Here is a 16,207-nt window from a genome sequence, read left to right on the forward strand (position 1 = left end):
TTACATCAGTCCCAGTGACGCACATTTGGGATAGGGTCCTTTTTGCCCTCTAGTCTTTCTTTTTGCCTCTTCCGTCCTCCCTCTCACTCTCTTTGCATTTTTCCTCTTCTTTCCTCTGCTTTGTCTACCACTTTTTCCTTCTCTCCGTCTTTCTCTACTTGTCTTTTCCTTTGCTCCGTCTCAATCTTTCCCTTTTTTTTTTTCATATCTGTTCGCCTTCTGCGTGTTAACTGTGAAGACTCTGTCCCAGGTGGCACTAACATTAAACCACTGGGAACCACATTCAGTATCATTTGGAGTTGCAACTGACAATAAAGACATTTGCAAATATCACATAGTTTTTTACAAATCATAAAATGCACATAACAAACTTGTATGCAAATTCAACACCATGACTGGAAAACACTTCTTGCATTGTGAGTCATGATTGAGGAGATCCAGCAGTCATACTGCTCCTCCAGGCTGCATGGTCAGGGCCCATTGAAATCAAGTGACGGGCATACGCAAAGAGTTCTAGGTAGGGATGTATGAAAATTCTGCCAAGGATCTCAGGGAGGCCGAATGCCAGAGCATTCGGCCACCCGAAATTGGTGGTGGAACGGCCTGCCAACCCCGCCACGCCCGGGACGAGACTTACCTTGGGCAGATAATCCTGGCGGCGGCTCCGGCAGTGGCTGCAGCGGCAGTTCAGCAGTGGTTCGGCGGCAGCAGCTGTGGCGACCGGTCTTCCGACCGGCTGCCGCTGCTGCCATTTCCAGTAAAAAAAAAAAAATGTGATAGGCTACATGAAGAGTTACGTAGTCTATCACGGCTAGGTTTTTTAAAAAAACCTGTCATAGGCTTCGTAAATGTTTACGTAGCCTATCAGGGCTGACTTCAAACAAAAAACAAAAAAACCCGCGCGTATGCAAATTCTAGGGATGTACGAAAGGGACTTACCTTTCGCGGATTATGCTGATGGTGGGGGGGGGAGGTGTTCTGTCCCTCCACCCGGAATCCTGGCCAAGGGGGGAGGCGCTCCGTTCCTCCCCCCTGGAATTCTGGCCGGCCGGCTGTGCTCCACAGCGATTCTGCGGAGCCACCGGCCAGCAGCCGGACATCCGGCCGTTGGCTAGCAGGGACACAAATGGTGGCGGCTGTAGCTGCTGCCGTTTGCATCCCTCCAGTCAGCCGTGATAGGCTACATAAATGTTTACGTAGCCTATCACGGCTGATTAAAACAAAAACAAAAACGCGCGTACTGCAAATGGGGGCGCCCATGGGCGCCACCATTTGTGTTCCTAATTTTGGCACGTCTTAGTCTACGTAAACATTTACATAGACTAAGACGGCGAAAATAAGGGGAACGCAAATAGCGCAAGTAGCCGCCATTTGTGTAAGAGCATTTGTGTGTTTTTTTAGTCAGCCGTGATAGGCTATGTAAATATTTACGTAGCATATCACGCTTTTTTAAAAAAAATCTAGCTGTCATAGGCTACATACATCTTTACGTAGCCTATCACGTTTTTTTGTTTTTTGTTTTTTTAAAACTGGGAAATTGCGGTGGTGGCAATTCCGACCAGCTGCCACAGCTGCCGCCGCGCCGCCACTGCCAGAGCCACCGCCGCCGGAGCCACCGCTGCAGCCGCCGCCGCCAGGAAGATCCGCCCCAGGTAAGTCTCATCCTGTGGGTGGGGGCGGGGGGGAAGACCATTCTACCACCAATTTCGGGGGGCTGAATGCGCTGGCATTCGGCCTCCCCAAGATCCGAGGCGGAATTCTCTGACATCCCTAGCAAATGGCGGCGGCCATGGCCGCCACCATTTGCATTCCTTATTTTGGCACGTCTTAGTCTACGTAAACATTTACGTAGACTAAGACAGCAAAAATAAGGGGAACGCAAATAGCGTAGAAGCTACGCTATTTGCGTTCCCCTTATTTTGGCCGTCTTAGTCTACGGAAATGTTTACGTAGACTAAGACGTGCCAAAATAAAGAACGCAAATGGCGGCAGCCGTGGCCGCAGCCAATTGCGTACGCACGTTTTTGTTTTAAGTCAGCCGTGATAGGCTACGTAAACTTTTACATAGCCTATTACGGCTGACTGCAGGGACGCAAACGGTGGCGGCTACGGCCGCCTCCATTTGCGTCCCTTCTAGCCAGTGGCCGGATGTCCGGCTGCTGGCGGAGCCGGCCGGCGGCTCCACAGAATTGCTGCGGAGCACAGCCGGCCGGCCAGCGAGAATTCCGGGGGGAGGGACAGAACGCTTCCCCCCCAACCATAAACATAATTTGCAAAAGGTAAGTACCTTTCGTACATCCCTAGTTCTAGGCCACCATTTTTGCATCGGCAACTCCATGCTGCATGAGTTCTGGCAGAGGGAAGTCTAAAAGTCACAGATCAAGCTCAGCCTGCCGTACACTGAGCTGACTACAAACACACAGACTCACAATCCATAGCAACGAGAGTTCAAAGCTATGAAAAGCCTCACAATACTTCTGTGGCAAATCTTTAACAGTTCAAAGTCTCTGCCCATGTGCAGAGTGTCTTTAAAAATCCCAAACGATGGTGGATGCAAACTAAACTTCTGACTAAACAGGGGACAGCTCAGCTCTCCAGCATTGTTGCTTCAACTTGGGCAACATTTCTCTAAATCTCCCTCTGCCCCTGTTAGTTCTCAAAGATATCTTCCAGCCTCCTTGCCTGCCAAGGGTAGATTAGGGATGTCAGAGAATTGTGCCATGGATTTCGGGGGGCCTGAATGCCAGCACATTTGGCCCCCAAAATCTGTGGTGGAATGAAGCCCACCCCCACAAAAGGCGCGCGAAAGGGACCACTTACCTGTTGACATCCGCGCTGAATTGGGAATTTTGGCCGCGCTGCGGCCGCCATTCTCTTCTTCCTCAATCCCGTGATAAGCTACATAAATACTTACGTAGCCTATCACAGCTAATGCAGGGATGCCTATCATAGCATGTAAAAAAACAACAACCCCACAGTGTACACATATGGTGGCGGCTACGGCGTCCTCCATTTGCGTTCCCTGTTTTTCAGCGCAATATCGTAAAACAACGAAAAAAAGGGAATGCAAATGGCGGCCGCCATAGCTGCTGCCATTTGCGTATGTTGGGTTTTTTTTGTCTGCCATGATAGGTTACATAAATTCTTACGTAGCGTATCAGCTCAGCCTGGCTGGACGCAAATGGCAGCCACTACGGCAGCCGCCATTTGAGTCCCCAGCAGCCCGTCTGCGGCCGGAACTCTGTCTGCGGATGGCCCTGGTCGGCTGTTCTGCGGAGCCACCTCAGAGTGGAGCCGGCCGGGCAGGACGCCGGGAAGAGGGACGGAATTCCTCCCCCCCTGTCAAAGATGCTGGGGGGAGGGACGGAGCACCTCCCCCCACCACGAAGCATATCCATGAAGCATATCCATTTAGATTTCTCTAAATCTCACTCTGCCCCTGTCAGGTTCTCACAGACAGCTTCCAGTTTCCTTGCTCACGAAGGCTAGAGCAGTGGCAGACAGGGAGTCAGGTGACTCTTCTGCAAATCTCACTCTGCCTCTGTCATTCTAAAAAATGAAAAGGTCTAAACTCTTCTAGGCTTGTTGTTGTTCAGTCGTTCAGTCGTGTCCGACTCTTCGTGACCCCATGGACCATAGCACGCCAGGCCTTCCTGTCCTGCGCTCTCTCCCGGAGCATGCTCAAGTTCATATTCATTGCATCCGTGATGCTATCTAGCCATCTCATCCTCTGCCGTCCCCTTCTCCTTTGGCCTTCAGTCTTTCCCAGCATCAGGGTCTTTTCCAGGGAGTTTTCTCTTCGCATTAGGTGGCCAAAATATTGGAGCTTCAGCTTCATTATCTGTCCTTCCAATGAGCACTCAGGGTTGATTTCCTTTAGGATGGACTGATTTGACCTCCTTGCAGTCCAGGGGACTCGTAAGAGTCTTCTCCAGCACCACAGTTCGAAAGCATCAATTCTTCGGCGCTCAGCCTTCCTTATAGTCCAGCTCTCACAGCCATACATTACTACTGGGAAAACCATAGCTTTGATTAGACGGACCTTTGTCGGCAAGGTGATGTCTCTGCTTCTTACTATGCTGTCTAAGTTGGCCATAGCTTTCCTCCCAAGGAGCAAGCGTCTTTTGATTTCATGGCTACAGTCACTGTCTGCGGTGATCTTGGAGCCCAAGAAAGTAAAATCTGTCACTGCTTCCATTTCTTCCCCTTCTATATGCCAGGAAGTGATAGGGCCAGATGACATGATCTTTGTTTTTTTAATGTTGAGTTTCAAACCAGCTTTTGCACTCTCCTCTTTCACCCTCAACAAGAGGCTCTTGAGATCCTCTTCACTTTCTGCCATTAGGGTGGTATCGTCTGCATATCGGAGGTTGTTGATAATTCTCCCGGCAATCTTAATTCCGATCTGTGATTCATCCAACCCGGCATTTCTCATGATGTACTCTGCATATAAGTTAAATAAGCAGGGTGACAATATGCAGCCTTGTCGTACTCCTTTCCCAATTTTGAACCAATCGGTTGTTCCATGTCTGGTTCTTACTGTTGCTTCTTGACCCTCGTACAGGTTTCTCAGGAGACGGGTAAGGTGGTCTGGTCCTCCCATCACTTTCAGAATTTGCCACAGTTTGTTGTGATCCACACAATCAAAGGCTTTAGCGTAGTCAATGAAGCAGAAATAGACGTTTTTCTGGAATTCTCTTGCTTTCTCCATGATGCAGCGAATGTTGGCGATTTGATCTCTAGTTCCTCTGCCTCTTTTAAACCCAGCTTGTACTTCCGGTAGTTCTCGGTTCGCATACTGCTGAAGCCTAGCTTGTAGGATTTTGAGCATCACCTTGCTGGCATGTGAAATGAGCGCAATTGTGCGGTAGTTTGAACACTCTTTGGCGTTGCCCTTCTTTGGAATTGGAATGTAAACTGACCTTTTCCAGTCTTGTGGCCACTGTTGAGTGTTCCAGATTTGTTGGCATATTGAATGCAGCACTTTAACAGCATCATCTTTTAGGATTTTAAATAGCTCGGCTGGAATACTGTCATCTCCGCTAGCTTTGTTGTTACTAATGCTTCCTAAGGCCCACTTGACTTCATTCTCTAGGATGTCTGGCTCAAGTTCAGTGACCGCACTATCATGGCTATCAGGGACATTCAGATCTTTCCTGTATAGTTCTTCTGTGTATTCTTGCCACCTCTTCTTAATCTCATCTGCTTCTGTTAGGTCCCTGCCTTCTTTGTCCTTTATCATGCCCGTCTTTGCACAAAACGTTCCCTTGAGATCTCCAATTTTCTTGAAGAGATCTCTAGTCTTTCCCATTCTGTTGTTTTCCTCGATTTCTTTGCATTGTTCATTTAAGAAGGCCTTCTTGTCTCTCCTTGCTATTCTCTGGAACTCTGCATTCAGTTGGGTATATCTTCCCCTTTCTCCCTTGCTTTTCGCTTCCCTTCTTTCGTGAGCTACTTGTAAAGCCTCATCAGACAGCCACTTGGCTTTCTTGCATTTCTTTTTCTTTGGGACGGATTTTGTTGCTGCCTCCTGAACAATGTTACGGACCTCCGTCCATAGTTCCTCAGGCACTCTGTCTATCAGGTCTAATCCCTGAAATCTATTCCTCACCTCCACTGTATATTCAGAAGGGATATGACTGAGGTCATACCTGAACGGTTTAGTGGTTTTCCCGATGTTCTTCAATTTCAGCCGAAATTTTGCAAGAAGCAGCTCATGATCTGAGCCACAGTCAGCTCCAGGTCTTGTTTTTACTGACTGTATGGAGCTTCTCCATCTTTGGCTGCAAAGGACGTAATCAATCTGATTTCAATATTGACCATCTGGTGACGTCCATGTGTAGAGTCGCCTCTTATGCTGTTGGAAAAGAGTGTTTGCTATGATCAGCATGTTCTCTTGGCAAAACTCTATTAGCTTTTGTCCTGCTTCATTTGGTACACCAAGGCCATGCCTGCCTGTTATCCCGGTGATTTCTTGACTTCCTACTTTAGCATTCCAATCCCCTATGATGAAGAGGACATCTTTTGTTGGTGTTAGTTCTAGAAGGTGTTGTAGGTCTTCATAGAACCGATCAACCTCAGCTTCTTCGGCCTCAGTGGTTGGGGCATAGACTTGAATTACTGTGATGTTGAATGGTTTGCCTTGGATTCGTACTGAGATCATTCTATCATTTTTAAGATTGTACCCCAGTACTGCTTTTCCCACCCTTTTGTTGACTATGAGTGCTACTCCATTTCCCAGCCAGGATTCCAGGGGGAGGGATGGAGCTCCTCCCCCCCACCGTGGAAACAGAACGGAATGGCAGGTAAGTGTTCCGTCCATCCCTACTCAAGTGCCAAAATGTGCTTGAGTGGTTGAAGATAGAGCTGGAAGACAGGAGAGCACAGCACAACTTGAAGAAGAGCAGATGAAATATGAGACAAAGGTGATATGAAGGATGGTAGCATCAGCAAGGGGATCATTTTTTTTCAAAGGGGTAGTAGGGGAATTGCCCTACAGTCATGGTGACTGGGAACCAGAGATAACTGGATTGGTACAGAAAGTCCATACTGAGATGGTTCAAAGGGAGAGTTCACCTGAAAGGGACGAGTCAGTCCCAAGTGAAGTATTGTAGTCCGATTTTTTGAGGCTGGTGCTAACCATCCCTTTTACAAGCAATCAACAAACTTACATGTGCAAAGAAAAGGAATGGATGAATCAGTGTATATATTTATCAGTTATTTAGTTGATAAATAACTGATTTATACTCCACTTTCCATTAAAGATGGCACTCAAGGCAGTTAACAGTAATAAAACCAAGTTTTAAATGAACTGAGTTAAAACAATCATAAAACTAAACAGATTTAAAACAGAATTAAATAATACAACAAGAAAAGAAATGAATACACCACCAACCTGATAAAACCCACTCCACCAATAAACCAATTTATATGCCAAGAGACTAGCTGACTGAAAATATATTTTCCTGCCACTGGAAGGGCAGCAGAGATGGAGGGAGACATCCTAGCCTCCATCTGCTGGGAATTCCTCATCCTGGGAGCAACCAGTGAGAATACCCTCTTTTGTGTCTCCACCAAACATGCCTCAGATAGGGATGTTCGAAACTCACTTACCTTTGCTCCGTCCCTGTCCCCGGAATTTTCGACGGGGGGGTAGGCGATCTGATCCTCCCCCCCGGAATCCTGCCGGCTGGCTTTGCTCGGCAGCGGCTACGCGAAGCAGCCGGCCAGGGCCATCCGCAGCCAGACTTCTTGCCGCAGACAGGCTGCTGCAGACGCAAATGGCAGCCACCGTAGAGGCCACCATTTGCGTCCTTCCAGGCTGCCGTGATAGGCTATGTAAGTATTTATTTTTATACTTACGTAAGTAAGCTAAAAAAAAAAAAATGCATATGCAAATGGTGGCCTCTACATTCCCTATTTTTCACTGTTTTATCCTACATAAATATTTACATAGGCAATTACAGTGAAAAAAAAGAGAACTGCAAATAGCGTAGTGGGCGCTATTTGCGTTCCTTCTCTTTTCATCATAAAAGCCTACGTAAATATTTACGTGGGCTACAATGGCGAAAAATAGGGAATGGAAATGGCGGCCGCCGTAGCCGCCGCCATTGGCGTACGCGGGGGGGGGTTGCTTGGCTTGCCGTGATAGGCTACGTAAATACTTATGTAGCCTATCACGACAAAGACCAGGATGGAAATGGCGGCTGCGGCAGCTGGTCGAAAGACCAGCCACTGCCGGTGGAGGCACCGCTGGAGCCACCGCCGGAGCTGCCGCAGTCCGGAACATCTGCACCTGGTGAGCTTCCTGGGGGTAATCCAAGGGGGTCAGGGGATGGCAAGCTGTTCCGCCATGTATTTCGAGGGGGCGAATGCCAGTGCATTCAGCCTCACTGAAATCCATGGCAGAATTCTCCACCATCCCTAGCCTCAGAGCGGTTGAATTGAGAAAGGGAATCTCTGGAAGATCATAACACCTGGGGAGAATTCTATGGGAAACTGAATTATGTCATGTAGCTAGTGATGTACGAAAGGGACTTACCTGGTCCCGCAGCTTGCTTTGCAGTGGGGGGGAGGCGCTTTGGTTCTCCTCCCGAAGATCAGGCTGGGGGTGGAGGCGCCCCGCCTTGCCCAGCCGAAATTCAGGCCGGGGGGAGGAGGCGCCCTGCCTCGCCCAGCCTAAATTCAGGCTGGGGAGAAGCGCCCCATCTCCCCGGCTGTGAAAGAAAAAGTGGGAAAAAAAAAACCACCCGTGTTAGGCTACGTAACGATTTACGCAGCCTATCACGGCTAGATTTCCAAAGTCAGCCATGATAGGCTACGTAAATCGTTACGTAGCCTATCATGGGTGACTTTGAAAAAAAAAAAGCGCGTACGCAGCGTTGCCCTTATTTTCACCGTAGTCTACGTAAATCTTTACGTAGACTACCGGGACCAAATAAGGAACGCAAATGGCGGCGCCCATGGGCGCCGCTATTGCGTACGCGCTTTTTTTTTTCAAAGACACCCGTGATAGGCTACGTAATGATTTACGTAGCCTATCACGGCTGACTTTGGAAATCTAGCCGTGATAGGCTGGGTAAATCGTTACGTAGCCTATCATGGTTTTTTTTTTTTCACTTTGTATTTCGCGGCCGGGGAGACGGGGCGCTTCTCCCTGGCCTGAATTTCAGGTGGGCGATGCAGGGCGCCTCCCCCCCGGCCTGAATTTCAGCTGGGCAAGGCGGGCATCTCCCCCCCGGCCTGAATTTCGGGGGGAGAACCGAAGCGCCTCCCTCCCACTGCGAAGCAAGCTGCGGGACCAGGTAAGTCCGTCTCGTACATCACTAGCCAGGAAGTCTAAACCCCACCAGGCAGTGATCTGTCCATCACAACAGAACTAGAGAGAGTTCCTCCACTCTCAGATCACTATGACCCCACCCAGCACAAAAAACGAAGTCCAGACTATGCCCAGCAGCATGGGTGGGGCCAGATACCTTTTGGGACGGACCCATGGTTGCCATGGCAGACATGAAGTCTTGGGCCACTCCCGACAGGGCAGCCTCAGCATGGATGTTGAAATCTCCCAGCACAACAAGCCAAGGGGTCTCCAACACCAACCCTGAGACTCCCCCAGCTCGCTCAGGAAGGGAGACTGTTGAGCAGCGGGGTGCGCAGTACACCAACTAGGGATGGAGGAGAATTCTGCCACGGACTGCCGTGAGGCTGGATTTTTTGTAATCCGGACCCCTGGAGTCCATGGCAGAATGGAGCAATCCCCCCGCCACCCCGCGCAAACTCCCTGGGACAGAACCTACCTTTTTTTTCGGCTGTCCGCAGGTACGAATGGCAGCCCTGGTCTGCGGCCGCCATTTCCCTTGCTACATTAGCCGTGATAGGCTAAGTATTTCTGTAGCCTATCACAGCAAAGAGCAGGGATGCAAATGGTGTAGCGGCCACCATTTGAGTCCCTGCTCTTTGCTGTGATAGGCTATGTAAATATATATGTAACCTATCACAGCAATGCAGGGACGCAAATGGCGGGCGCTACGGCAGCCACCATTTGCGGCTGCAGCCCAGCAGTGGACAGAGGTCTGGCTGCGGGTGGCTCCTGGTGGACGCAGGCAGCCCCGGCAGGCGGTTCCACGGACTCGCTGTGGAGTGGAGCCAGCCTGGGAGGATTCAGGGGTGAGGTAAGGATCGCCTCCTCTCCAGTGCGGATCCCCAGAATGGAGCCAGGTAGGTGATCCGCCCACCCCTAACACCAACAGAATCCCCATTCTGTCCCAGGCACCCACCTTCAAATACACACACTTGAACCCAGCAGACCATGGGATAGGGCACCTGGCCAGGGGGATCGAATCCTGATAGACCACTGCCACTCCACCTCCCTGCCCCCAGGTCTTGCCTGCTGGTGGACAGAGAACCCTGGAGGGCACAGCTGAGACATCCCCCCCCCCAGCCAGGTCTCTGTAATATAGGCCAGGTCAGTGTGCTCATCCAGGATCAAGTCCTGGATAGCAGTTGTTTTACCATTCGCTAACCTGGCATTCAGCAGCAGCAGTTTCAACCCAGGGGGTCTGTTGCCAGGGCCATTCAGGTTATTTGACTTGGAAGACAATTTGGGGACAGTCAACACCCTATTGTTACACACGCTGCCTTTAGAGTGTGACTGTCTCCCTGCTCCATATCTCCCTCTGCCTTGTAGATCCATAATGGCTGTTCCCTGGCTCCCAACACCTCTCCTCTTCTTTGAAAAATACATCTCTAGTGCAGGGAGTCCTGCAGGCCACACTGAGGCAAGCAGCCCCCCTCCCTCCTTTCAAGCAAGGGGCAGGCCCTCACCCTCATGTTCCCACAAAGCGGTCCCCCAAAGGGGCGACACCCATTGGCAATGGCCCCACCCCCATCCCAGCCTGGGTTTGATTGTTAGATATATAGACAAACACAGAGAAAGCACACAGAAAGAGATTCTCCCTTGGAAACTACTGACAAGAATATACAAATCTCCATGATAATTTTTTAAAGTAATAATTATTTATTTATTTATTTATTTATTTATTTCACAATGCTTTTTCAAAGCTGCTGACGGGGGAAAGAACTCAAAGGACAATTCACTGTACACATACATTGGTCTGGACCTTTAATACTTCTTGATGCCCAATCAAACCCAAAGTTTTCTAAACTGGAATTAATTATGTGTATGGACTATGGACATGGAAAACTCAGCAGAACATGAGCACACAGAGGTTCTTCAAGTTACACCTTGAAACTTGGTCAGACTCATGGTGATATCACATTGCAAGGGTGTCACAGTGCTTGGGAAATGTTCCTAGGACCAACATTGAGATAAAAGAAAATGAAAGAGTACCCGTGACTAAACTAATCCCCAAAGGTTCTTCATAGAACAAAGAGTTTACATGTTTGGGGATGCGCAAATTGTGGTCCTTGTTTGGATAAAGAGTGTCTTTGCATGGAAAACAGTCAGCCATGTCTGAAAAAGAAGAGATGTCGTATCAGTGACCAAAATTATGTATTGTGAGTCTCTTTGAGAACTTATTTAAGGGGGAAATGACAATACTTTATGAATTACAATAAATAAATCTTGCCTCGCTTGGAATATCCTTCTCTGTGTTCCACCACTCTGTGCCCCCCCCCCACTCTTTTGCTTTTCCCTTCTTGGGGCCTTTTACACTGGCACCAGGTGGGAATTTCTATTTCTCTGGCTGCCTCCACCACACCATCCTTCAAAGTGTCTTGGCCACAGATATCTAATATACTTTAGGTAGTGTGTGGGGTGTCTATTAGAGATATGGTGGTGGTGTTTTTAAGACCACCACATTTCAAACAACATCATTTACTTTACTGCAGAAAAAACAACAGAAAATGCTTTACAATCTGAATAGAAACACACATATGAGCACAAAGATCCAGTTGGGTAGAAACACTGTAAAACCTCCCCCTAAAAACTGCTTCACTGTTATATTGAAGATAGTAAAATATTGGATAGGGAAGCCCTAATCCCCCTTCTTGGATCACTGCCTTGGTGTGGCTTCTTGTGAAGCCATAACCTATGCCGTGCAGGGCAACCTAAGATGGATAGGTCATGGCGGAGAGTTCTGACAAAATGTGGTCCACTGGAGAAGGAAATGGCAACCCACTCCAGTATTCTTGCCAAGAAAACCCCATGGAACGTATCACAAGGCTAAAAGGGATGATGCCGGAAGATGAGCCCCTCAGGTCGGAAGGTGTCCAATATACTACTGGGGAAGAGCAGAAGGAATTTCCAAGTAGTGCCAGGAAGAGTGAAGCAGCTGGGCCAAGGCTGAAAGGACACTCAGCTGTGGATGTGTCCAGTGGTGAAAAGAAAGTCCGATGCTGTAAAGAACAATATTGTTTAGGAACCTGGAATGTCAGATCAATGAATCAAGGTAAGCTGGAGGTGGTCAAACATGAGATGGCAAGATTGAACATCGACAACTTGGGAATCAGAGAACTAAAATGGACAAGCATGGGCAAATTTAATTCAGGTGACCATCATATCTACTACTGTGGGCAAGACTCCCTTAGAAGAAATGGAGTAGCACTCATAGTCAACAAAAGGGTGGGAAAAGCGGTACTGGGGTAGAATCTCAAAAATGATAGAATGATCTCAGTACGAATCCAAGGCAAACCATTCAACATCACAGTAAGTCAAGTCTATGCCACAACCACTGAGGCCGAAGAAGCTGAGGTAAATCGGTTCTATGAACACCTTCTAGCTCTAACACCAAAAAAGATGTCCTTTTCATCATAGGGGATGGGAATGCTAAACTAGGAAGTCAAGAAATCACCAGGATAACAGGCAAGCATGGCCTTGGTGTACAAAATGAAGCAGGACAAAGGCTAATAGAGTTTTGCCAAGAGAACACACTGATCAGAGCAAACACTCTTTTCCAACAGCACAAGAGGTGACCATACACATGGACATCACCAGATGGCCAATACTGAAATCAGATTGATTATGTACTTTGCAACCAAAGATGGAGAAGCTCTATACAGTCAGTAAAGACAAGACCTGGAACTGACTGTGGCTGAGATCATGAGCTTCTTGTTCCAAAATTTAGGGATGGAGGAGAATTTCTCCCCGAAACTTCGGGGGGCCGAGCGCCAACGTGTTCGGCCCCCCGAAGAAGGTTCGGGGAGAAATTCTCTGCACCCCCCTGCCCCCCGCACCCCCCCTGGGACGGACTTACCTTTCCCGAATATCCCTCCCGGCGGCGGGTCCCGGAGGCGGTTCGTCGGGTCTTCATCAGGGGCTGCCATTCCAATAAAAAAAAAAAAACGCCCCCGTGATAGGCTACGTGATGATTAACGTAGCCTATCATGGCTAGATTTGCAAAGTCAGCCGTGATAGGCTACGTAAATCGTCACGTAGCCTATCACGGGTGACTTTAAAAAAAAAAGCGCGTACGGCTAATGGCGGCCCCCATAGGGAGCCGCCATTCACGTTCCTTATTTGGTCGCTGTAGTCTACATAAAGATTACGTAGACTAAGGCAAAAATAAGGGCAACACTATTTGCGTTGCCCTTATTTTCGCCGTAGTCTACGTAAACATTTATGTAGACTACAGCGACCAAATAAGGAACGCGAATGGCGGCTCCCTATGGGGGCCGCCATTTGCGTACGCACTTTTTTTTTTTTAAAGTCACCAGTGATAGGCTACATGACGATTTACGTAGCCTATCACGGCTGACTTTGCAAATCTAGCCGTGATAGGCTACGTTAATCGTCACGTAGCCTATCACGGGGGCATTTTTTTTTAACTTTTTATTTCGCGGCCAGGCAAGGTGAGGCGCCTCCTCCCCCGCCTGAATTTCGGCCAGGAGAGGCGGGAAGCCTCCCCCCCAGCCTGAATTTCAGCAGGGCAAGGTGGGAAGCCTCCCCCCCAGCCTGAACTTCGTGGGGAGAGCAGCGAAGCACCTTCCCCCCACCGCGAAAAGCTGCGAGACCAGGTAAGTGGCTTTCGTGCACTCCTACCAAAATTTCGGCTTAAATTGAAGAATGTAGTGAAAACCACTAAACCATTCAGGTATGACCTAAATCATATCCCTGATGAATATACAGTGGAGGTGAGGAATAGATTTAAGAGATTAGCCCTGATAGACAGAGTGCTTGAGGAACTATGGATGGAGGTCCATAACATTGTTCAGGAGGCAGCAACTAAATCCATCCCAAAGAAAAAGACATGCAAGAAAGCAAAGTGGCTGTCTGAGGAGGCTTTGCATGTAGTTGAGGAAAGAAGGGAAGCGAAAAGCAAGAGAAAAAGGGGAAGATATACCCAACTTAATGCAGATTTCCAGAGAAAAGCAAAGAGAGACAAGAAGGCCTTCTTAAATGAACAATGCAAATACATTGAGGAAAACAATAGAATGAGAAAGACTAGAGATCTTTTCAAGATAATCGGAGATCTCAATTGAATGTTTTGTGCAAAGATGGGCATGATAAAGGACAAAGAAGGCAGGGACCTAACAGAAGCAGATAAGATTAAGAAGAGGTGGCAAGAATACACAGAAGAACTATACAGGAAAGATCTGAATGTCCCTGATAGCCATGATAGTGCCGTCACTGAACTTGAGCCGGACATCCTAGAGAGTGAAGTCAAGTGGGCCTTAGGAAGCATTACTAACAACAAAGCTAGAGGAGATGACAGTATTCCAGCAGAGGTATTTAAAATCCTAAGAGATGATGCTGTTAAAGTGCTGCACTCAATATGCCAACAAATCTGGAAGACTCAACAATGGCCACAGGACTGGAAAAGGTCAGTTTACATTCCAATTCCAAAGGAGGGCAATGCAAAGAGTCTTCAAACTACCGTACAATTGCGCTCATTTCACATGCCAGCAAGGTGAGTATATATAAAAATTGTAGGTCCTTATTTGTTGGATAGAGAAGAACCATAGCAAGACTAGCAATTAAAGACTTTATTCTGGATTGAGAGAGAAAATACATTTCTCTGGAAATATTGTCTTGATTAATAATATGGTAACCCTCTTTTGTTGTTGTGGAGCCAGCCTATTTCCTTGAATTTAATATGTACCCACTGGCTCTGTATCCCTCAGAAAATCACAAGTATCAGTTGTCATAACTTCTTCCTTGTCCGTCTATAGCAGGATTGAAGCAAAAGAACTGCTTAGAGGGCCTTCTATAAAACATCCATGCTGAAGCCTCAAGCCGTCATGAGCTTCACAACACCCATGAGGCCTTGTGTGTGTTTATGCGTGCATGCACAGATTTGTAGGGAAGGGGCAGAATTTCTCCCCAAACCTTTGGGGGCTGAGTGCCAATGCATTCAGCCCCCAGAAATCGGCGGTGAAATTCTCCGCCGGCCCCCCGCCCCCCCCGGGATGGGATTTACCGTAGCCGAATGTCCCTCTCAGCAGCAGGTCCCAGCGGCGGTTCGGCAGCAGTTCGTGGGGGGCGGGGACGGCGGCCGGTCTCCCGACCGGCTGCCGCCACCGCTATTGCAAAAAAAAAAGTAAAGCAAAAAAAAAAAAAAAGTGATAGGGTAAGTAACGATTAACGTAGCCTATCATGGGTAGATTTCCAAAGTCAGCCGTGATAGGCTACGTAAATCGTCACGTAGCCTATCACGGGTGACTTTGGAAAAATAAAAAAGCATGTACGGAAATGGCGGCGACCCATGGGCACCGCCATTTGCGTTCGTTATTTTGACACGTATAATCTACATAAAATTCACGTAGACTATGGCGAAAATAAGGGAATGCTATTTTTGTTGCCCTTATTTTCGCCGTAGTCTACGTAAATCTTTATGTAGACTAGACGTGCCAAAATAAGGAACGCAAATGGCGGCGCCCATGGGCCGCTGCCATTTGCATATGCGCTTTTTTTTTTCCCAAAGTCATCCGTGATAGGCTACGTGACGATTTACATAGCCTATCACGGATGACTTTGGAAATTTAGCCATGATAGGCTACGTTAATCGTTACGTAGCCTATCACGGGTGTTTGTGTGTTTTGTTTTGTTTTTATTTTTTTTCGCGGCCGGGAAGACGGGGCGCTTCTACCCAGCCTGAATTTCGCCGGAGAGGGATGGGGCGCCTCCCCCCCGGCCTGAATTTCGGCCGGGCGAGGTGGGGCACCTCCCCCCCCTCACCTGAACTTCAGGGGGAGAACCGAAGCGCCTCCCCCCCACCATGAAGCAACCTTCGAGAACAGGTAAGGGACCTATTTTGGAAATCTGTCCATCCCTACAGATTTGTAAAGGTTAAGCATCCCCGTCCAGAACACTGTTTCCTTGTGTGAAATTGCACACTCCCAACATCATTTGGCAGCAGAAAAATGTGTGGGCTAAGATTTTGGAACCCAGTTGTCTAGCTTCACATTCTATGTACACTCCATGTGAGCACCTTTTAGAGGAGAAAACAGTGCCCCACGAATGTCCTGTTATATAAATGATTGTTCAGAATCAGTATGTTCCCCACCCCAACACTGCCAAGATGCGCTTTTTCTTTGTGTCTCTTAAGACTCTATGAAACAAACATATAATCTTCAAACCTTGCTGTGATATTTCTCATTCCTAGCAACATAATCAAACACAATGGTGCTAGGAAATACAGCTACAAGCACCACAACCCAAGCATCATATCACTCTACGTCAGAGGAGACCCCCATCTCCCACCTTGAAATGACACGCCTACATGTGTGCTTCCCCCATCTGGTCTTTCCC

Source organism: Heloderma suspectum, chromosome 6 (assembly GCF_057233095.1).
Source record: "Heloderma suspectum isolate Gila_16-S chromosome 6, 16-S_ref, whole genome shotgun sequence".
Lineage (NCBI taxonomy): Eukaryota > Metazoa > Chordata > Lepidosauria > Squamata > Helodermatidae > Heloderma > Heloderma suspectum.